The following is a 25,242-nucleotide window of genomic DNA, read 5'->3' as shown; positions in this document are numbered from 1 at the left end:
CTCTTCCCACTACCTGACGTCATGCTGCTGGCCCGACCAAGGAAAGTCTGTGCCGGGATCACCAAGGGGAGAGGTTGCAAGCCCGTGAAGACCCTAGGGCTCACCAAGCTTCTCCCCTTGAAGTTTGTCAAGATCTCCATCCACAACCGGGAGATACAGCAGCTGTGCCTGAATCTTGCTACCGGCCGGACTTTCTATCTGCAGCTGTGCCCCTCTTCCGACGCACAAGAAGACCTCTTTTCCTATTGGGAAAAGCTTGTCTATATCCTGAGACCACCGGTAGACAGTTACAGTAGTACCCCGATGCTCCAAACTGGAGATGCAGCGACTACAGACGATGCCACCATCCTAGTGGTAAGTACCGACAGGGACTCAAGAACACGTGGCAGGGTGCTTCGGGAGAGCAAGGCAAAGCTGGTCCTTCATAGCCTTTGGTGCTCTCTGAGACTCGCCTGGGAAATACCTTCTACCGTTGAAAAGGGTCAGGGACAAACGAGCTATCACTACGGGAGTCACCACACTGGAGAGGTTCCGAGTGCTTCTCCACCTTGTCCCACGAGGCCGAGTTTCTGAGAGACCTTAGGTATCATCTCGGCTGCACTGGTCTCATCACCAGGGCTGTAATCCCTCCTACAGCATCCTGACTGTCTGGTCTCTTCCTGAACACTTACCCCAGCCCAGGTAGTCTCAGCAGGTGGGGAACATCATTCACAGTTAGGAAGTCCTTCCTTCACTGTGTCACCCCGGGTCTCCGACACGCTGACTCAAATCAGCCCAACCCGTGGAATCACCAAAATATTCAAGGTGTGCATGCCTTGACCCAGGAACCCCACTTCTAGGAATCTGTCCTGCAGAGAGAGAAGCACAAGGGTATAAAGTTAAAGTGTATATCATCATGGAGAATTGTATCAGTGCTCTCCCGGACCCTGGGACTGTTCAAGTACAGTGGAGTGGCCGTCTGACAGGGGTGCAGTAGATGCGGTCTTGCATCCAATGGGAGCTTAGACTGGGTGATTTCAAAGGTTATTCTAAGTATAAGGCCTTGAGTTGCTCAGCTCCATGATGAGAGAGGAGCGGACAGTTCAGAGCTCACTTTCTGTCATCTCTATCTTACCTGTCTCTCCTCCCCTTGGCTCAGACCACAGAGCTCCACAGAGAAAGGGATCAGGATGAGGTTGGGCTTCACAAGCTTCGTGACGTGACTGGAGCCACGTCTTGTGCTTATGTGGGGGGAGAGGGAATCCATCATGCCCCCCATGGATCAACTGCAGCCCTGAAAGGCGCCGAAGGATTGGCGGCAGGGATGACCGTGGGCCTGGCGGGAGCCACCATCGAGGATCCAGGAGAAAGCGGATTCGGCCAGGCCACTGCAGGTGCTGCCATCCTATCCCTGCAGGACACAAACCTGGTCTCGGCGGGTGTTGCCAGCACATCCTCGACGGGGGCAGATGGTCCAGAGAGCAGCATGAGCATGGTGTTGCCAGCTGCAGTCACAACCAGCAAGCCTGCTGCTGGAAGAGCTGAAGGGAAGGTCCCAGCACCCGTGGTCTCCACCTTGCAGAGCGAAGGCTACACGTCTGAAAGGGATGGAAGCCAGAAGGTCTCCCAACCCCAGGGATGAAGCCTGGAAGGAAAAAAAGGAAAGAAGGACACGTCTTCATCGAGGAAAAGTTCCCATCACCACAGGACAGGTGAAGGTCACCACAGGACACGAGGGGACAAGACCCAGAAAGCATCCTCCCACTGGTCCTCATGCGGCCATGAAAACCCCAAAGTTGACAAAGGAGGGGAGGACAGCTCGCAGACGGAGGAAGAGCCAGCCCGCCACCAGTTCGGGGACTCTAAGTAAGACCGCCAGTGGGATCCTCTCCATCTTTAGGCGCTTCAGTCATTCCCCATTCAGCACCAAGGCTCACACATGACCACTGGGAGGTAGACAAAGCCCCGGTTGGCTTGGATCCTTCCCTAGAGAGGCAATTCCTACTTTCTCTAATAAAGGAAACCATACAACTCCGAAAGAAATGCTATCTTGTGTTTTCTATGTCCCCTCGCCTGGTAGGGACTTGACAGTGACTTCTGTGGTGCGAATTGTGCTTTGGCCTGAGACCCCAGAATCAAAATTTTGTTGTACAAGATAGGTATTAAGTATCATTAAGCCATTTACTAGGGCTGGAAACAGATGCACTCTACAGAAATTTTCATTGCGTGGTTGCGAAACTTTTGAAATAAGATTTAATATGTAAATAGCTTGGGGAGAAGACAAGCTGGGGGAAGTGACTGTGTGATGTGTATACTTGCGTTGCTGAATTAATTACTTAACTCATCAAGTATTTATTGGCTGTCCGTTCTGTGCCTAGCACGAGGCTATGTTATTGAACAACCATCCTTTTCTCAGCAAAGCACTTTGCTTTGGTTATGGGCACTCTGTAGAAGGCAAGGAAATAAGCACAGAAAAAGGTTTTCGTCGCTTGCTCAAAGGTCACACGTGCATAGCCACTGCCAGAAAGAGAAGCCTGTTTTCCCAGCAAGGCTTCTCCAGGGCACTTAGGGTGGAGGGAGGACAAGTCTGCAGCCGGGGCTGAGCTTCAGGCCATAGCTGGGGTCAGAGGTTCACCTTATGAAAACAGAAACTCTCTCTGGCTTGTAAGGTAATGAAACCATGGGGAGTTATTTTACTTTGTGTAGGATAAAACAGAACACGGGGGGATCAGGGTTGTCATTGGCTCAACAAAGGGACACAATCTTTATGGTAGAAGCAGCACCAACGAGGAGTCAGGAAATCTGAGTTCCTATCCTGTCTGGGCCACTGACTCTCTTGGGTCACTCTGCCTCTCTGTAATGGTACCTCGGTGGGCAGCCATGGGGTCCCCAACTGTAAAACCAATGGATTGGAACGCTGCAGTGATTCTTACCCTTGGTTGTATGTTGGGAGTTCCCTGGAGAGCTTAAAAACAAACAAACAAAAATTGTAACCTGACCGCAATCCCAGAGATCCTGATGACATTTAAGTGGGGTAAGCCCTCCAGCACTGGGAGTTTTAAAAATCTCACCCAATAAGTCTACTGTGCAGCAGCCAAGTTGGAAAACCACTGGGCTAGGAGGTCTGTGGGGCCTCTTTCAGCCCCAGTATGCCATAACTTTACAGTGGAAGACAGTAGTTCTCAAACATTCACATGCATGAGGAATACCTGGGAAGCCTATTTAAAAAATATCATTTCTCCCCATATGATAGCCCTTATACATGGACTCTAAAGTACGATACAAATGAACATATCTGCAAAACAGAAACAGACTCCCAGACATAGAAGAGAGACTTGGGGTTTTCAGTGGGGTTGGGGGCAGGGAACGATTGGGAGTTTGGGATTAGCAGATACAAACTACAGGGTGGATAAACAGCAGGGTCCTACTGTAGAGCACAGAGAACTATAGTCAGTATCCTGTGATCAACCATAATGGAAAAGAATAGGAAAAAGACTATACATGAAACTGAATCAGAAATTAACAGAAGAAATTAACACAACAGAAATGAATACAACATTGTAAATCAAATATACGTCAATAAAAAAGAAGGGGGAAAAGAAAAAAAAAATAGAAGCCAAGGTTGGGTGACCTTGGTGGGGAGGGAGCATGCAAAAGAGGGGCTGGCGGGGTTCTATTACTTGCTCTGGGTGGCAGCTACAAGGCTGCTCACTTTCTTGTTACTCATTAAGCTATATATTTATGGTTTGTGCACTTTCATGAATGCATGTTATATCTCACAATAAATACAGTTTCTAAAACTGTAAAACAATATAAATATAAAACGTTAGCCTCCTTGAAAAGAGAAAATTGGTGAGAAAATTCTCCGTATCCTGGAAATGACAGTACCAATGGGACTCTGACAGGTAGCACTCTTTCTAAGTTCCTGCCAGCACTGTGCTATATACGCTGGGGGCACAGAGAACAGCAATCCCCATAGGATGCCTGCCCTTAGCAAGTACACGGTCCACTTCCAGGATTTTATCCCCAGGACATCATTCAGCAGAAGCGCCAAGATGATGGAGATTTGTAACAACAACTAGACTGGAAACCACCCAGATATTTACAAAAGCAGGAGGGTTTTCTCAGCCTTTTGAGTAGAAAGACTATCCAGCCTACCCACACCTATACCCTGGCAGGGTCAGCCTGTTCCCAATGGACGTGGTGGTTGGTTTAGGGGGAGGCTGGTGAGCCTGCCCCAAGGGGGTGGGGGCTTGGAGACTCAACAAAGGGGTGTGTGATACGATGGTGACGGGTCACAAATGGCTTGCGGTATAAATAGGGTCGGGTCAAGAGACTCTGGCAGAGTCCTGCAGGGAGGTGACTTGGTGCTTTCATTCCCTCTCTCTCTCTCTCTCCGAGACTCAATTTGTGGCTGGTGGCTCTGTCTTGAACGAAGAGAGCCATGAGCAGTGAGAGTTTACCTCATTACACGGCCAATAGCTACTGTTCAGTGGGGGTGTCGAGGACCTCCATGGGGGTCCTGCAACGACAACTATACGAGGGAGGAGAGTATGACATTTTCAAGCACGCGCCCATGTTGGAGAGCGTCTTTATCCAGGTCAGCAAGGAAGGAGAACTGATTGACCTAGACAACCGCGTCCGAACGGTGACTGTGGGCGTCTCATCCACCAGCCCCCTCTTCCCGCTACCTGACGTCATGCTGCTGGCCCGACCAAGGAGAGTCTGTGCCGGGGTCACCAAGGGGAGTGGTTGCAAGCCCGTGAAGACCCTAGAGCTCACCAGGCTGCTCCCCTTGAAGTTTGTCAAGATCTCCATCCACAACCGGGAGAAACAGCAGCTGTGCCTGAATCTTGCTACCGGCCGGAATTTCTACATGCACCTGTGCCCCTCTTCCGACGCACAAGAAGACCTCTTTTCCTATTGGGAAAAGCTTGTCTATATCCTGAGACCACCGGTAGACAGTTACAGCAGTACCCCGATGCTCCAAACTGGAGATGCAGCGACTACAGAGGATGCCAACATCCTAGTGGTAAGCACCGACAGGGACTCAAGAACACGGGGCAGGGTGCTTTGGGAGAGCAGGGCAAATCTGGTCCTTCATAGCCTTTGGTGCTCTCTGAGACTCGCCTGGGAAATACCTTCTACCGTTGAAAAGGGTCAGGGACAAACGAGCTATCACTACGGGAGTCACCAAACGGGAGAGGTTCCGAGTGCTTCTCCACCTTGTCCCACGAGGCCAAATTTCAGAGAGACCTTAGGTATCATCTCGGCTGCACTGGTCTCATCACCAGGGCTGTAATCCCTCCTACAGCATCCTGACTGTCTGCTCTCTTCCTGAACACTTACCCCAGCCCAGGTAGTCTCAGCAGGTGGTGAACAACATTCACAGCTAGGAAGTCCTTCCTTCATTGTGTCTCCCCGGAACTCCGACATGCTGACTCAAATCAGCCCAACCCGTGGAGTCACCAAAATGTAGAAGGTGTGCATCCCTTGACCCAGGAACCCCACTTCTAGGAATCTGTCCTGCAGGGAGAGAAGCACAAGGGTATAAAGTTAAAGTGAATATCATCATGGAGAATTGTATCAGTGCTCTCCCTGGCCGTGGGACTGTTCAAGTACAGTGGAGTGGCCGTTTGACAGGGGTGCAGTAGATGGGGTCTTGCATCCAATGGGAGCTTAGACTGGGTGATTTCAAAGGTTATTCTAAGTATAAGGCCTTGAGTTGCTCAGCTCCAGGATGAGAGAGGAGCGGACAGTTCTGAGCTCACTTTCTGTCATCTCTATCTTACCTGTCTCTCCTCCCCTTGGCTCAGACCACAGAGCTCCACAGAGAAAGGGATCAGGATGAGGTTGGGCTTCACAAGCTTCGTGACGTGACTGGAGCCAAGTCTTGTGCTTATGTGGGGGGAGAGGGAATCCATCATGCCCCCCGTGGGTCACCTGCAGCCCTGAAAGGCGCCGAAGGATCGGCGGCAGGGATGACCGTGGGCCTGGCGGGAGCCACCATCGAGGACCCAGGAGAAAGCGGATCCGGCCAGGCCACTGCAGGTTCTGCCAGCCTATCCCTGCAGGACACGAGCCTGGTCTCGGCGGATGTTGCCAGCACATCCTCGACGGGGGCAGATGGTCCAGAGGGCAGAATGAGCATGGTGTTGCCAGGTGCAGTCACAAACAGCAAGCCTGCTGCTGGAAGAGCTGAAGGGAAGGTCGCAGCCCCAGTGGTCTCCACCTTGCAGAGCGAAGGCTACACGTCTGAAGGGGGTGGAAGCCAGAAGGTCTCCCACCCCAGGGATGAAGCCTGGAAGGAAAAAAAGGAAAGAAGGACACGTCTTCATTGAGGAAAATTTCCCATCACCGCAGGACTGGTGAAGGTCACCACAGGACACGAGGGGACAAGACCCAGAAAGCATCCTCCCACTGGTCCTCATGCGGCCATGAAAACCCCAAAGTTGACCAAGGAGGGGAGGACAGCTCGCAGACGGAGGAAGAGCCAGCCCGCCACCAGTTCGTGGACTCTAAGTAAGACCGCCAGTGAGATCCTCTCCGTCTTTAGGCGCTTCAGTCACTCCTGATTCAGCACCAAGTCTCACACATGACCACTGGGAGGTAGACAAAGCCCCGGTTGGCTTGGATCCTTCCCTAGAGAGGCAATTCCTACTTTCTCTAATAAAGGAAACCATACAACTCCAAAAGAAATGCGATCTTGTGTTTTCTATGTCCCCTCGCCTGGTAGTGACTTGACAGTGACTTCTGTGGTGCGAATTGTGCTTTGGCCTGAGACCCCAGAATCAAAATTTTGTTGTACAAGATAGGTATTAAGTATCATTAAGCCATTCACTAGGGCTGGAAATAGATGCACTCTACAGAAATGTTCATTGCGAGGTTGCGAATCTTTGGAAATAAGATTTACTATGTAAATATAGTTTGGGGGAAGATAAGCTGGGGGAGGTGACTGCGTGATGTGTAAACTTGCGTTGCTGAATTACTTACTGAATTCATCAAGTATTTATGGGGTGTCTGTGCCGTGCTGTGCCTAGCACGAGGCTATGTTATGGATAACAAACAACCCAATACAAAAATGGGCAGAAGATCTAAATAGACGTTTCTTCAAAGAAGACACAGAGATGGCCAAGACGCACATGAAAAGCTGCTCAACATCACTAATTATTAGAGAAATGCAAATCAAAACTACACAGAGGTAAGACCTCACACCTGTTAGAATCGGCATCATCAGATAATCTACAAACAACAAATTCTGGGGAGGGTGTGGACAAAAGGAACCCTCTTCCGCTATTGGTGGGAATGTAAATTGATACAGTCACTATGGAGAACAGTATGGAGGTTCCTTTAAAAAACTAAAAACAGAATTACAATAGGATCCAGCAATCCCACTTCTGGGCATATACCCAGAGAAAACCATAAATCACAAAGACACATTCACCACAATGTTCATTGCAGCACTATTTACAATATCCAGGTAATGGAAGCAATCTAAATGGCCACAGACAGACGAATGGATAAAGATGTGGTACATATATAAAATGGAATATTACTCAGCCATAAAAAGAAATGAAACTGGGTCATTTGTAGAGAAGTTGATGGATCTAGAGACTGTCATACAGAGTGAAGTAAGTCAGAAAGAGAAAAACAAATATTGTATATTAATGCCTATATGTGGAACCTAGAAAAATGGTCCAGATGAACTGGTTTGCAGGGCAGAAATAGAGACACAGAGGTAGAGAACAAACGTATGGACACAAAGTGGGGGAAGCCATGGGGTGGTGGTGTTGGGATGAGTTGGGACATTGGGATTGACCTGTATACATGTCTATGCATAAAATAGATAACTAATAATAACCTACTGTATAATAAAATAACTAAAATTAAATTTCAAAATTTTTAAAAATAAAATGTTAAAATAAAACAAAAGAAAAGTTCTTCCATTCACACTGATGTATTTATAAGAATGAATTATTTCCATGCTTATATCTATAAATACATAAAAGAGGAATAAAATCTAACTTGAACCAAAAAAGAAAAAAAAACTGAACCTAACAGTTATACAGAGGAAAACACTACCAAGGCACTTGCTCCAGTGGTAAACAATTATGAAATTGGTCAGAGGTAGGGAATCATCTCCCATACAGCCAGCAGCCCCGCCCGCCCATGCAAGGAGCGTCCTTATTGCAAAGCTGTGGGACCGTGCCGAGGCCTCTGTGAGTAAACGTGAGCTGAGCCCCAGGCCAGCTGCTGCTGAACTGCTCCCACACATCCCACGTGAAACACCTGAATATGTACAAGGGCTTGAAAGCCTAGAGGAAGGGCCGTGGAGCCACACCAGCGACAGCACGCAGGCCACCTTGGTGCCTGCAGGTCAGCCAGGATGGTCCTGGCCACGGGCGCTCTTCTGGAAGCTTTCCATTGCCCTGCCTGAGATACCCCTCCTGTCCCGGCCCCCACTCCTTTTTTTCCTTCCTCAACTCAGCCCGGAGAGATATTCCAGTGGAAGTTATGGATGACACATCCTCTTCTTTACAGGTGGCAGCCTGGCAACTCCTGCAGAAAGTCCAGCAGAGCTCCACTCACACCGGGCCGCCCACAAAGCCGTGGACCCTAACACCCTCCCAACAACACAGCCCCGAGACTGCTGACAGGGCAGAGAATATGGAGTCAGGCACAGCTGCAGGGGCTATTGCTGCCTGGAGTGCTGTTTATATTGACCTCAACACAGGCACACCTTGGGAGGGCTTGCCGGCAGGGTCAGGCTGCCCATGTCAGCTAATCCTCAGCCCTCAGGGAATCACATTGCAGAAAATGGACCTCGCTAAGACAGAATATTCGCCAAGGAAAAAAAGGACACAATGCCATTTGCAGCACCGTAGATGAGTCTAGAGGTAATCACGTGACTTGGAGTAAGTCAGAAAGTGAAAGACACATATCATATCATATCACTTATAGGTGTTACCTATAAATTGATACCAGGGCAGATATTTCCACGGAGAAGGGTAATCACAGATTCATTAAACAAACTTATGGTTCACCAAAGGAAAGGTGTGAGCATTGAATTCATTACGATATTGGGGTTAACAGACATATACAAACACAGTAGACGTATATAATCACCAAAGACCTACGGAGTACCAAGAGAAGACTACTCAACATTCTGTCATAACGAACATGGGAAAAGGATCCCAGGAAGAACAGACATATATATATGTGTAAAAGAACCACCTCTTGCACACCTAAAAAAAGCTAAACGTTGTACTCAAACTTGCTGTAATAAAAAATAAAAAATTAAATTAAAAACACGAACAAGAAGTAGTGAGACAAACTTGAGGAGCTTTCTCCTGGCACATTCCGTTCTACATTCCAATCTGGAACAGGACTTCCATTGAGGCTCTGCTGCCCTAGTAACCAGATTTGGTAAGGGAGAACTGCTGCCACCTTGTGGCCGTTTCACACAACAGCAGCTTTAATCCCAGCGCTAATGGTCAGTGGATATTCCAAATCATTACAGGCCTGTAAATGACACCTGCCCTGAAAACAAATCCTGGGGTCATATATCGACCAAAAAATTCAAAAGACGTCCATATTTCAAAACGACAGTTTCAAGAGGCATATTTCACGCACATTAGTGTTCTGCTTCTTTTGATTTCTTTCTTTCTTTGTTAAAAAAATGGGAATGGAAAAATGGCAGCCCTCAGAATGGGCAAAAACTTTCACAAACGAATCAATGGACAAAGGTTTAATCTCCAATATATATAAACAGCTCATACAGCTTAATATTAATAAAACAAACAACCCAATACAAAAATGGGCAGAAGATCTAAATAGACGTTTCTTCACAGAAGACACAGAGATGGCCAAGACGCACATGAAAAGCTGCTCAACATCACTAATTACTAGAGAAATGCAAATGAAAACTACAATGAGGTAAGACCTCACACCTGTTAGAATCGGCATCATCAGATAATCTACAAACAACAAATTCTGGGGAGGGTGTGGACAAAAGGAACCCTCTTCCGCTATTGGTGGGAATGTAAATTGATACAGTCACTATGGAGAACAGTATGGAGGTTCCTTTAAAAAACTAAAAACAGAATTACAATAGGATCCAGCAATCCCACTTCTGGGCATATACCCAGAGAAAACCATAAATCACAAAGACACATTCACCACAATGTTCATTGCAGCACTATTTACAATAGCCAGGTAATGGAAGCAACCTAAATGCCCACAGACAGACGAATGGATAAAGATGTGGTACATATATAAAAAGGAATATTACTCAGCCATAAAAAGGAATGAAACTGAGTCATTTGTAGAGAAGTTGATGGATCTGGAGACTGTCATACAGAGTGAAGTAAGTCAGAAAGAGAAAAACAAATATTGTATATTAATGCCTATATGTGGAACCTAGAAAAATGGTACAGATGAACTGGTTTGCAGGGCAGAAATAGAGACACAGAGGTAGAGAACAAACGTATGGACACAAAGTGGGGGAAGCCATGGGGTGGTGGTGGGGGGATGAGTTGGGAGATTGGGATTGACCTGTATACATGTCTATGCATAAAATAGATAACTAATAATAACCTACTGTATAAAAAAATAAATAAAATTAAATTTCAAAATTTTTAAAAATAAAATGTTAAAATAAAACAAAAGAAGTTCTTCCATTCACACTGATGTATTTATAAGAATGAATTATTTCCATGCTTATATCTATAAATAAATAAAAGGGGAATAAAATCTAACTTGAACCAAAAAAGAAAAAAAAAACTGAACCTAACAGTTATGCAGAGGAAAACACTACCAAGGCACTTGCTCCAGTGGAAAACAATTCTGAAATTGTTCAGAGGTAGGGAATCATCTCCCATACAGCCAGCAGCCCCGCCCACCCACGCAAGGAGCGTCCTTATTGCAAAGCTGGGGGACCGTGCCGAGGCCTCTGTGAGTAAACGTGAGCTGAGCCCCAGGCCAGCTGCTGCTGAACTGTTCCCACCCTTCCCAGGTGAAACACCTGAATATGTACAAGGGCTTGAAAGCCTAGAGGAAGGGCCGTGGAGCCACACCAGCAACAGCACGGCGGCCAACTTGGTGCCTGCAGGTCAGCCAGGATGGTCCTGGCCACGGGCGCTCTTCTGGAAGCTTTCCATTGCCCTGCCTGAGATACCCATCCTGTCCCGGCCACCACTCCTTTTTTCCTTACTCGTCTCAGCCCGGAGAGATATTCCAGTGGAAGTTATGGGTGACACATCCTCTTCTTTACAGATGGCAGCCTGGCAACTCCTTCAGAAAGTCCAGCAGAGCCCCACTCACACCGGGCCACCCAAAAAGCCGTGGACCCTCACACCCTCCCACCAGCACAGCCCCGAGACTGCTGACGGGGCAGAGAATATGGAGTCAGGCACAGCTGCAGGGGCTATTGCTGCCTGGAGTGCTGTTTATATTGACCTCAACCCAGGCACACCTGGGGGGGCTTGCCGGCAGGGTCAGGCTGCCCATGTCAGCTAATCCTCAGCCCTCAGGGAATCACATTGCAGAAAATGGACCTCGCTAAGACAGAATATTCGCCAAGGAAAAAAAGGACACAATGCCATTTGCAGCACCGTAGATGAGTCTAGAGGTAATCACGTGATTTGGAGTAAGTCAGAAAGTGAAAGACACATATCATATCATATCACTTATAGGTGTTACCTATAAATTGATACCAGGGCAGATATTTCCACGGAGAAGGGTAATCACAGATTCATTAAACAAACTTATGGTTCACCAAAGGAAAGGTGTGAGCATTGAATTCATTACGATATTGGGGTTAACAGACATATACAAACACAGTAGACGTATATAATCACCAAAGACCTACGGAGTACCAAGAGAAGACTACTCAACATTCTGTCATACCGAACATGGGAAAAGGATCCCAGGAAGAACAGACATATGTATATGTGTAAAAGAACCACCTCTTGCACACCTAAAAAAAGCTAAACGTTGTACTCAAACTTGCTGTAATAAAAAATAAAAAATTAAATTAAAAACACGAACAAGAAGTAGTGAGACAAACTTGAGGGACTTTCTCCTGGCACATTCCGTTCTACATTCCAATCTGGAACGCGACTTCCATTGAGGCTCTGCTGCCCTAGTAACCAGATTTGGTAAGGGAGAACTGCTGCCACCTTGTGGCCGTTTCACACAACAGCAGCTTTAATCCCAGCGCTAATGGTCAGTGGATATTCCAAATCATTACAGGCCTGTAAATGACACCTGCCCTGAAAACAAATCCTGGGGTCATATATCGACCAAAAAATTCAAAAGACGTCCATATTTCAAAACGACAGTTTCAAGAGGCATATTTCACGCACATTAGTGTTCTGCTTCTTTTGCTTTCTTTCTTTCTTTGTTAAAAAAACGGGAATGGAAAAATGGCAGCCCTCAGAATGGGCGAAAACTTTCACAAACGAATCAATGGACAAAGGTTTAATCTCCAATATATATAAACAGCTCATACAGCTTAATATTAATAAAACAAACAACCCAATACAAAAATGGGCAGAAGATCTAAATAGACGTTTCTTCACAGAAGACACAGAGATGGCCAAGACGCACATGAAAAGCTGCTCAACATCACTAATTATTAGAGAAATGCAAATGAAAACTACAATGAGGTAAGACCTCACACCTGTTAGATTCGGCATCATCAGATAATCTACAAACAACAAATTCTGGGGAGGGTGTGGACAAAAGGAACCCTTTTCCGCTATTGGTGGGAATGTAAATTGATACAGTCACTATGGAGAACAGTATGGAGGTTCCTTTAAAAAACTAAAAACAGAATTACAATAGGATCCAGCAATCCCACTTCTGGGCATATACCCAGAGAAAACCATAAATCACAAAGACACATTCACCACAATGTTCATTGCAGCACTATTTACAATAGCCAGGTAATGGAAGCAATCTAAATGGCCACAGACAGACGAATGGATAAAGATGTGGTACATATATAAAATGGAATATTACTCAGCCATAAAAAGGAATGAAACTGGGTCATTTGTAGAGAAGTTGATGGATCTAGAGACTGTCATACAGAGTGAAGTAAGTCAGAAAGAGAAAAACAAATATTGTATATTAATGCCTATATGTGGAACCTAGAAAAATGGTCCAGATGAACTGGTTTGCAGGGCAGAAATAGAGACACAGAGGTAGAGAACAAACGTATGGACACAAAGTGGGGGAAGCCATGGGGTGGTGGTGGGGGGATGAGTTGGGAGACTGGGATTGACCTGTATACATGTCTATGCATAAAATAGATAACTAATAATAACCTACTGTATAAAAAAATAACTAAAATTAAATTTCAAAATTTTTAAAAATAAAATGTTAAAATAAAACAAAAGAAAAGTTCTTCCATTCACACTGATGTATTTATAAGAATGAATTATTTCCATGCTTATATCTATAAATACATAAAAGAGGAATAAAATCTAACTTGAACCAAAAAAGAAAAAAAAACTGAACCTAACAGTTATACAGAGGAAAACACTACCAAGGCACTTGCTCCAGTGGTAAACAATTCAGAAATTGGTCAGAGGTAGGGAATCATCTCCCATACAGCCAGCAGCCCTGCCCGCCCACGCAAGGAGCGTCCTTATTGCAAACCTGGGGGACCGTGCCGAGGCCTCTGTGAGTAAACGTGAGCTGAGCCCCAGGCCAGCTGCTGCTGAACTGTTCCCACCCTTCCCAGGTGAAACACCTGAATATGTACAAGGGCTTGAAAGCCTAGAGGAAGGGCCGTGGAGCCACACCAGCAACAGCACGGAGGCCAACTTGGTGCCTGCAGGTCAGCCAGGATGGTCCTGGCCACAGGTGCTCTTCTGGAAGCTTTCCATTGCCCTGCCTGAGATACCCATCCTGTCCCGGCCACCACTCCTTTTTTCCTTACTCGTCTCAGCCCGGAGAGATATTCCAGTGGAAATTATGGGTGACACATCCTCTTCTTTACAGGTGGCAGCCTGGCAACTCCTGCAGAAAGTCCAGCAGAGCCCCACTCACACCGGGCCACCCAAAAAGCCGTGGACCCTCACACCCTCCCACCAGCACAGCCCCGAGACTGCTGACGGGGCAGAGAATATGGAGTCAGGCACAGCTGCAGGGGCTATTGCTGCCTGGAGTGCTGTTTATATTGACCTCAACCCAGGCACACCTGGGGAGGGCTTGCCGGCAGGGTCAGGCTGCCCATGTCAGCTAATCCTCAGCCCTCAGGGAATCACATGTCAGAAAATGGACCTCGCTAAGACAGAATATTCGCCAAGGAAAAAAAGGACACAATGCCATTTGCAGCACCGTAGATGAGTCTAGACGTAATCACGTGACTTGGAGTAAGTTAGAAAGTGAAAGTCACATATCATATCATATCACTTATAGGTGTTACCTATAAATTGATACCAGGGCAGATATTTCCACGGAGAAGGGCAATCACAGATTCATTAAACACACTTATGTTTCACCAAAGGAAATGTGTGAGGATTGAATTCATTACGATATTGTGGTTAACAGACATATACAAACACAGTAGACGTATATAATCACCAAAGACCTACGGAGTACCAAGAGAAGACTACTCAACATTCTGTTATAACGTACATGGGAAAAGGATCCCAGGAAGAACAGACATATGTATATGTGTAAAAGAACCACCTCTTGCACACCTACAACAAGCTAAACGTTGTACTCAAACTTGCTGTAATAAAAAATAAAAAATTAAATTAAAAACACGAACAGGAAGTAGTGAGACAAACTTGAGGGGCCTTCTCCTGGCACATTCCGTTCTACATTCCAATCTAGAACGCGACTTCCATTGAGGCTCTGCTGCCCTAGTAACCAGATTTGGTAAGGGAGAACTGCTGCCACCTTGTGGCCGTTTCACACAACAGCAGCTTTAATCCCAGAGCTAATGGTCAGTGGATATTCCAAATCATTACATGCCTGTAAATGACACCTGCCCTGAAACAAATCCTGGGGTCATATATCGACCAAAAAATTCAAAAGACGTCCATATTTCAAAACGACAATTTCAAGAGGCATATTTCACGCACATTAGTGTTCTGCTTCTTTTGCTTTCTTTCTTTGTTAAAAAAACGGGAATGGAAAAAGGCAACCCTCAGAATGGGCGAATTCGTTCACAAACGAATCAATGGACAAAGGTTTAATCTCCAATATATATAAACAGCTCATGCAGCTTAATATTAATAAAACAAACAACCCAATACAAAAATGGGCAGAAGATCTAAATAGACGTTTCTTCAAAGAAGACACAGAGATGGCCAAGACGCACATGAAAAGCTGCTCAACATCACTAATTATTAGAGAAATGCAAATCAAAACTACAATGAGATAAGACTTCACACCTGTTAGAATCGGCATCATCAGATAATCTACAATCAACAAATTCTGGGGAGTGTGTGGACAAAAGGAACCCTCTTCCGCTATTGGTGGGAATGTAAATTGATACAGTCACTATGGAGAACAGTATGGAGGTTCCTTTAAAAAACTAAAAAGAGAATTACCATAGGATCCAGCAATCCCACTTCTGGGCATTTACCCAGAGAAAACCATAAATCACAGAGACACATTCACCACAATTTTCATTGCAACACTATTTACAATAGCCAGGTAATGGAAGCCACCTAAATGGCCACAGACAGATGAATGGATAAAGATGTGGTACATATATAAAATGGAATATTACTCAGCCATAAAAAGGAATGAAACTGGGTCATTTGTAGAGAAGTTGACGGATCTAGAGACTGTCATACAGAGTGAAGTAAGTCAGAAAGAGAAAAACAAATATTGTATATTAATGCCTATATGTGGAACCTAGAAAAATGGTACAGATGAACTGGTTTGCAGGGCAGAAATAGAGACACAGAGGTAGAGAACAAACGTATGGACACAAGGTGGGGGAAGCCATGGGGTGGTGGTGGTGGGATGAGTTGGGAGATTGGGATTGACCTGTATACATGTCTATGCATAAAATAGATAACTAATAATAACCTAGTGTATAAAAAAATAAATAAAACTATATTTCAAAATTTTTAAAAATAAAATGTAAAAATAAAACAGAAAAAAAGTCCTTCCATTCACACTGATGTATTTATAAGAATGAATTATTTCCATGCTTATATCCATAAATACATAAAAGAGGAATAAAATCTAACTTGAACCAAAAAAGAAAAAAAAAAGCTGAACCTAACAGTTATACAGAGGGAAACACAACCAAGGCACTTGCTCCAGTGGTAAACAATTCTGAAATTGGTCAGAGGTGGGGAGTCATCCCCCATACAGCCAGCAGCCCCACCAGCCCACGCAAGGAGCGTCCTTATTGCAAAGCTGTGGGACCGTGCCGAGGCCTCTGTGAGTAAACGTGAGCTGAGCCCCAGGCCAGCTGCTGCTGAACTGCTCCCACCCATCCCACGTGAAACACCTGAATATGTACAAGGGCTTGAAAGCCTAGAGGAAGGGCCGTGGAGCCACACCAGCGACAGCACGCAGGCCACCTTGGTGCCTGCAGGTCAGCCAGGATGGTCCTGGCCACGGGCGCTCTTCTGGAAGCTTTCCATTGCCCTGCCTGAGATACCCCTCCTGTCCCGGCCCCCACTCCTTTTTTTCCTTCCTCAACTCAGCCCGGAGAGATATTCCAGTGGAAGTTATGGATGACACATCCTCTTCTTTACAGGTGGCAGCCTGGCAACTCCTGCAGAAAGTCCAGCAGAGCTCCACTCACACCGGGCCGCCCACAAAGCCGTGGACCCTAACACCCTCCCAACAACACAGCCCCGAGACTGCTGACAGGGCAGAGAATATGGAGTCAGGCACAGCTGCAGGGGCTGTTGCTGCCTGGAGTGCTGTTTATATTGACCTCAACACAGGCACACCTTGGGAGGGCTTGCCGGCAGGGTCAGGCTGCCCATGTCAGCTAATCCTCAGCCCTCAGGGAATCACATTGCAGAAAATGGACCTCGCTAAGACAGAATATTCGCCAAGGAAAAAAAGGACACAATGCCATTTGCAGCACCGTAGATGAGTCTAGAGGTAATCACGTGACTTGGAGTAAGTCAGAAAGTGAAAGACACATATCATATCATATCACTTATAGGTGTTACCTATAAATTGATATCAGGGCAGATATTTCCACGGAGAAGGGTAATCACAGATTCATTAAACAAACTTATGGTTCACCAAAGGAAAGGTGTGAGCATTGAATTCATTACGATATTGGGGTTAACAGACATATACAAACACAGTAGACGTATATAATCACCAAAGACCTACGGAGTACCAAGAGAAGACTACTCAACATTCTGTCATAACGAACATGGGAAAAGGATCCCAGGAAGAACAGACATATGTATATGTGTAAAAGAACCACCTCTTGCACACCTAAAAAAAGCTAAACGTTGTACTCAAACTTGCTGTAATAAAAAATAAAAAATTAAATTAAAAACACGAACAAGAAGTAGTGAGACAAACTTGAGGAGCTTTCTCCTGGCACATTCCGTTCTACATTCCAATCTGGAACGCGACTTCCATTGAGGCTCTGCTGCCCTAGTAACCAGATTTGGTAAGGGAGAACTGCTGCCACCTTGTGGCCGTTTCACACAACAGCAGCTTTAATCCCAGCGCTAATGGTCAGTGGATATTCCAAATCATTACAGGCCTGTAAATGACACCTGCCCTGAAAACAAATCCTGGGGTCATATATCGACCAAAAAATTCAAAAGACGTCCATATTTCAAAACGACAGTTTCAAGAGGCATATTTCACGCACATTAGTGTTCTGCTTCTTTTGATTTCTTTCTTTCTTTGTTAAAAAAACGGGAATGGAAAAATGGCAGCCCTCAGAATTGGCGAAAACTTTCACAAACGAATCAATGGACAAAGGTTTAATCTCCAATATATATAAACAGCTCATACAGCTTAATATTAATAAAACAAACAACCCAATACAAAAATGGGCAGAAGATCTAAATAGACGTTTCTTCACAGAAGACACAGAGATGGCCAAGACGCACATGAAAAGCTGCTCAACATCACTAATTACTAGAGAAATGCAAATGAAAACTACAATGAGGTAAGACCTCACACCTGTTAGAATCGGCATCATCAGATAATCTACAAACAACAAATTCTGGGGAGGATGTGGACAAAAGGAACCCTCTTCCGCTATTGGTGGGAATGTAAATTGATACAGTCACTATGGAGAACAGTATGGAGGTTCCTTTAAAAAACTAAAAAGAGAATTACCATAGGATCCAGCAATCCCACTTCTGGGCATTTACCCAGAGAAAACCATAAATCACAGAGACACATTCACCACAATGTTCATTGCAGCACTATTTACAATATCCAGGTAATGGAAGCAATCTAAATGGCCACAGACAGACGAATGGATAAAGATGTGGAACATATATAAAATGGAATATTACTCAGCCATAAAAAGGAATGAAACTGGGTCATTTGTAGAGAAGTTGACGGATATAGAGACTGTCATACAGAGTGAAGTTAGTCAGAAAGAGAAAAACAAATATTGTATATTAATGCCTATATGTGGAACCTAGAAAAATGGTACAGATGAACTGGTTTGCAGGGCAGAAATAGAGACACAGAGGTAGAGAACAAACGTATGGACACAAAGTGGGGGAAGCCATGGGGTGGTGGTGGTGGGATGAGTTGGGAGATTGGGATTGACCTGTATACATGTCTATGCATAAAATAGATAACTAATAATAACCTAGTGTATAAAAAAATAAATAAAAATAAATTTCAAAATTTTTAAAAATAAAATGTAAATATAAAACAGAAAAAAAGGTCTTCCATTCACACTGATGTATTTATAAGAATGAATTATTTCCATGCTTATATCTATAAATACATAAAAGAGGAATAAAATCTAACTTGAACTAAAAAAGAAAAAAAAAAAACTGAACCTAACAGTTATACAGAGGAAAACACTACCAAGGCACTTGCTCCAGGGGTAAACAATTCTGAAATTGGTCAGAGGTGGGGAATCATCTCCCATACAGCCAGCAGCCCCGCCCGCCCACGCAAGGAGCGTCCTTATTGCAAATCTGGGGGACCGTGCCGAGGCCTCTGTGAGGAAACGTGAGCTGAGCCCCAGGCCAGCTGCTGCTGAACTCTTCCCACCCTTCCCAGGTGAAACACCTGAATATGTACAAGGGCTTGAAAGCCTAGAGGAAGGGCCGTGGAGCCACACCAGCGACAGCACGCAGGCCAACTTGGTGCCTGCAGGTCAGCCAGGATGGTCCTGGCCACGGGCGCTCTTCTGGAAGCTTTCCATTGCCCTGCCTGAGATACCCCTCCTGTCCCGGCCCCCACTCCTTTTTTTCCTTACTCACCTCAGCCCGGAGAGATACTCCAGTGGAAGTTATGGGTGACACATCCTCTTCTTTACAGGTGGCAGCCTGGCATCTCCTGCAGAAAGTCCAGCAGAGCCCCACTCACACCGGGCCAACCACAAAGCCGTGGACCCTCACACCCTCCCACCAGCACAGCCCCGAGACTGCTGACGGGGCAGAGAATATGGAGTCAGGCACAGCTGCAGGGGCTATTGCTGCCTGGAGTGCTGTTTATATTGACATCAACCCAGGCACACCTGGGGAGGGCTTGCCGGCAGGGTCAGGCTGCCCAGGTCAGCTAATCCTCAGCCCTCAGGGAATCACATTGCAGAAAATGGACCTCGCTAAGACAGAATATTCGCAAAGGAAAAAAAGGACACAGTGCCATTTGCAGCACCGTAGATGAGTCTAGAGGTAATCACGTGACTTGGAGTAAGTCAGAAAGTGAAAGACACATATCATATCATATCACTTATAGGTGTTACCTATAAATTGATACCAGGGCAGATATTTCCACGGAGAAGGGCAATCAAAGATTCATTAAACAAACTTATGGTTCACCAAAGGAAAGGTGTGAGGATTGAATTCATTACGATATTGGGGTTAACAGACATATACAAACACAGTATACGTATATAATCACCAAAGACCTACGGAGTACAAAGAGAAGACTACTCAACATTCTGTCATAACGAACATGGGAAAAGGATCCCAGGAAGAACAGACATATGTATATGTGTAAAAGAACCTCATCTTCCACACCTACAACAAGCTAAACGTTGTACTCAAACTTGCAGTAATAAAAAATAAAAAAATTATATTAAAAACACGAACAAGAAGTAGTGAGACAAACTTGAGGGGCTTTCTCCTGGCACATTCCGTTCTACATTCCAATCTAGAACGCGACTTCCATTGAGGCTCTGCTGCCCTAGTAACCAGATTTGGTAAGGGAGAACTGCTGCCACCTTGTGGCCGTTTCACACAACAGCAGCTTTAATCCCAGCGCTAAAAGTCAGTGGATATTCCAAATCATTACAGGCCTGTAAATGACACCTGCCCTGAAAACAAATCCTGGGGTTATATATCGACCAAAAAATTCAAAAGACGTCCATATTTCAAAACGACAGTTTCAAAAGGCATATTTCACGCACATTAGTGTTCTGATTCTTTTGCTTTCTTTCTTTCTTTGTTAAAAAAACGGGAATGGAAAAAGGTAACCCTCCCAAGGGGCGAAAACGATCACAAACGAATCAATGGACAAAGGTTTAATCTCCAATATATATATACAGCTCATGCAGCTTAATATTAATACAACAAACAACCCAATACAAAAATTGGAAGAAGATCTAAATAGACGTTTCTTCAAAGAAGACACAGAGATGGCCAAGACGCACATGAAAAGCTGCTCAACATCACTAATTATTAGAGAAATGCAAATCAAAACTACAATGAGGTAAGACCTCACACCTGTTAGAATCGGCATCATCAGATAATCTACAAACAACAAATTCTGGGGAGGGTGTGGACAAAAGGAACCCTCTTCCACTATTGGTGGGAATGTAAATTGATACAGTCACTATGGAGAACAGTATGGAGGTTCCTTTAAAAAACTAAAAAGAGAATTACCATAGGATCCAGCAATCTCACTTCTGGGCATATACCCAGAGAAAACCATAAATCACAGAGAAACATTCACCACAATGTTCATTGCAGCACTATTTACAATAGCCAGGTAATGGAAGCAAACTAAATGCCCACAGACAGACGAATGGATAAAGATGTGGTACATATATAAAATGGAATATTTCTCAGCCATAAAAAGGAATGAAACTGAGTTATTTGTAGAGAAGTTGATGGATCTAGAGACTGTCATACAGAGTGAAGTAAGTCAGAAAGAGAAAAACAAATATTGTATATTAATGCCTATATGTGGAACCTAGAAAAATGCTACAGATGAAATGGTTTGCAGGGCAGAAATAGAGACACAGAGGTAGAGAACAAACGTATGGACACAAATTGGGGGAAGCCATGGGGTGGTGGTGGTGGGATGAGTTGGGAGATTGGGATTGACCTGTATACATGTCTATGCATAAAATAGATAACTAATAATAACCTAGTGTATAAAAAAATAAATAAAAATAAATTTCAAAATTTTTAAAAATAAAATGTAAAAATAAAACAGAAAAAAAGGTCTTCCATTCACACTGATGTATTTATAAGAATGAATTATTTCCATGCTTATATCCATAAATACATAAAAGAGGAATAAAATCTAACTTGAACCAAAAAAGAAAAAAAAACTGAACCTATCAGTTATACAGAGGAAAACACTACCAAGGCACTTGCTCCAGTGTTAAACAATTCTGAAATTGGTCAGAGGTGGGGAATCATCTCCCATACAGCCAGCAGCCCCGCCCGCCCACGCAAGGAGCGTCCTTATTGCAAAGCTGGGGGACCGTGCCGAGGCCTCTGTGAGTAAACGTGAGCTGAGCCCCAGGCCAGCTGCTGCTGAACTGTTCCCACCCTTCCCAAGTGAAACACCTGAATATGTACAAGGGCTTGAAAGCCTAGAGGAAGGGCCGTGGAGCCACACCAGCGACAGCACGCAGGCCAACTTGGTGCCTGAAGGTCAGCCAGGATGGTCCTGGCCACGGGCGCTCTTCTGGAAGCTTTCCATTACCCTGCCTGAGATACCCCTCCTGTCCCGGACCCCACTCCTTTTTTTCCATCCTCACCTCAGCCCGGAGAGATATTCCAGTGGAAGTTATGGGTGACACATCCTCTTCTTTACAGGTGGCAGCATGGCAACTCCTGCAGAAAGTCCAGCAGAGCCCCACTCACACCGGGCCACCCACAAAGCCGTGAACCCTCACACCCTCCCAACAGCACAGCCCCGAGACTGCTGACGGGGCAGAGAATATGGAGTCAGGCAGAGCTGCAGGGGCTATTGCTGCCTGGAGTGCTGTTTATATTGACCTCAACCCAGGCACACCTGGGGAGGGCTTGCCGGCAGGGTCAGGCTGCACAGGTCAGCTAATCCTCAGCCCTCAGGGAATCACATTGCAGAAAACGGACCTCGCTAAGACAGAATATTCGCCAAGGGAAAATAGGACACAATGCCATTTGCAGCACCGTAGATGAGTCTAGAGGTAATCACGTGACTTGGAGTAAGAAAGTGAAAGACACATATCATATCATATCACTTATAGGTGTTACCTATAAATTGATACCAGGGCAGATATTTCCACGGAGAAGGGCAATCACAGATTCATTAAACAAACTTATGGTTCACCAAAGGAAAGGTGTGAGGATTGAATTCATTACGATATTGGGGTTAACAGACATAAAAACACAGTAGACGTATATAATCACCAAAGACCTACGGAGTACCAAGAGAAGACTACTCAACATTCTGTCATAACGTACATGGGAAAAGGATCCCAGGAAGAACAGACATATGTATATGTGTAAAAGAACCACCCCTTGCACACCTACAACAAGCTAAACGTTGTACTCAAACTTGCTGTAATAAAAAATAAAAATTTAAATTAAAAACACGAACAAGAAGTAGTGAGACAAACTTGAGGGGCTTTCTCCTGGCACATTCCGTTCTACATTCCAATCTAGAACGTGACTTCCATTGAGGCTCTGCTGCCCTAGTAACCAGATTTGGTAAGGGAGAACTGCTGCCACCTTGTGGCCGTTTCACACAACAGCAGCTTTAATCCCAGTGCTAATGGTCAGTGGATATTCCAAATCATTACAGGCCTGTAAATGACACCTGCCCTGAAAACAAATCCTGGGGCCATATATCGACCAAAAAATTCAAAAGACGTCCATATTTCAAAACGACAGTTTCAAGAGGCATATTTCACGCACATTAGTGTTCTGCTTCTTTTGCTTTCTTTCTTTCTTTGTTAGAAAAACGGGAATGGAAAAAGGCAACCCTCAGAATGGGCGAAAACGTTCACAAATGAATCAATGGACAAAGGTTTAATCTACAATATATATAAACAGCTCATGCAGCTTAATATTAATAAAACAAACAACCCAATACAAAAATGGGCAGATCTAAATAGACGTTTCTTCAAAGAAGACACACAGATGGCCAAGACGCACATGAAAAGCTGCTCAACATCACTAATTATTAGAGAAATGCAAATCAAAACTACAATGAGGTATGACCTCACACCGTTAGAATGGGCATCATCAGATAATCTATAAACAACAAATTCTGGGGAGGGTGTGGACAAAAGGAACCCTCTTCCGCTATTGGTGGGAATGGAAATTGATACAGTCACTAAGGAGAACAGTATGGAGGTTCCTTTAAAAAACTAAAAAGAGAATTACCATAGGATCCAGCAATCCCACTTCTGGGCATATACCCAGAGAAAACCATAAATCACACAGACACATTCACCACAATGTTCTTTGCAGCACTATTTACAATAGCCAGGTAATGGAAGCAACCTAAATGCCCACAGACAGATGAATGGATAAAGATGTGGTACATATATAAAATGGAATATTACTCAGCCATAAAAAGGAATGAAACTGGGTCATTTGTAGAGAAGTTGACGGATCTAGAGACTGTCATACAGAGTGAAGTAAGCCAGAAAGAGAAAAACAAATATTGTATATTAATGCCTATATGTGGAACCTAGAAAAATGGTACAGATGAACTGGTTTGCAGGGCAGAAATAGAGACACAGAGGTAGAGAACAAACGTATGGACACAAATTGGGGGAAGCCATGGGGTGGTGGTGGTGGGATGAGTTGGGAGATTGGGATTGACCTGTATACATGTCTATGCATAAAATAGATAACTAATAATAACCTAGTGTATAAAAAAATAAATAAAAATAAATTTCAAAATTTTTAAAAATAAAATGTAAAAATAAAACAGAAAAAAAGGTCTTCCATTCACACTGATGTATTTATAAGAATGAATTATTTCCATGCTTATATCCATAAATACATAAAAGAGGAATAAAATCTAACTTGAACCAAAAAAGAAAAAAAAACTGAACCTATCAGTTATACAGAGGAAAACACTACCAAGGCACTTGCTCCAGTGTTAAACAATTCTGAAATTGGTCAGAGGTGGGGAATCATCTCCCATACAGCCAGCAGCCCCGCCCGCCCACGCAAGGAGCGTCCTTATTGCAAAGCTGGGGGACCGTGCCGAGGCCTCTGTGAGTAAACGTGAGCTGAGCCCCAGGCCAGCTGCTGCTGAACTGTTCCCACCCTTCCCAAGTGAAACACCTGAATATGTACAAGGGCTTGAAAGCCTAGAGGAAGGGCCGTGGAGCCACACCAGCGACAGCACGCAGGCCAACTTGGTGCCTGAAGGTCAGCCAGGATGGTCCTGGCCACGGGCGCTCTTCTGGAAGCTTTCCATTACCCTGCCTGAGATACCCCTCCTGTCCCGGACCCCACTCCTTTTTTTCCATCCTCACCTCAGCCCGGAGAGATATTCCAGTGGAAGTTATGGGTGACACATCCTCTTCTTTACAGGTGGCAGCATGGCAACTCCTGCAGAAAGTCCAGCAGAGCCCCACTCACACCGGGCCACCCACAAAGCCGTGAACCCTCACACCCTCCCAACAGCACAGCCCCGAGACTGCTGACGGGGCAGAGAATATGGAGTCAGGCAGAGCTGCAGGGGCTATTGCTGCCTGGAGTGCTGTTTATATTGACCTCAACCCAGGCACACCTGGGGAGGGCTTGCCGGCAGGGTCAGGCTGCACAGGTCAGCTAATCCTCAGCCCTCAGGGAATCACATTGCAGAAAACGGACCTCGCTAAGACAGAATATTCGCCAAGGGAAAATAGGACACAATGCC

The sequence above is a fragment of the Mesoplodon bidens genome (genome assembly GCF_964165515.1).
Source record: "Mesoplodon bidens genome assembly, contig: HAP1_SCAFFOLD_144, whole genome shotgun sequence".
In the NCBI taxonomy this organism is placed as follows: domain Eukaryota; kingdom Metazoa; phylum Chordata; class Mammalia; order Artiodactyla; family Ziphiidae; genus Mesoplodon; species Mesoplodon bidens.
The sequence above is the reverse complement of the archived record's forward strand: the minus strand, read 5'-3'. Positions refer to the sequence as shown.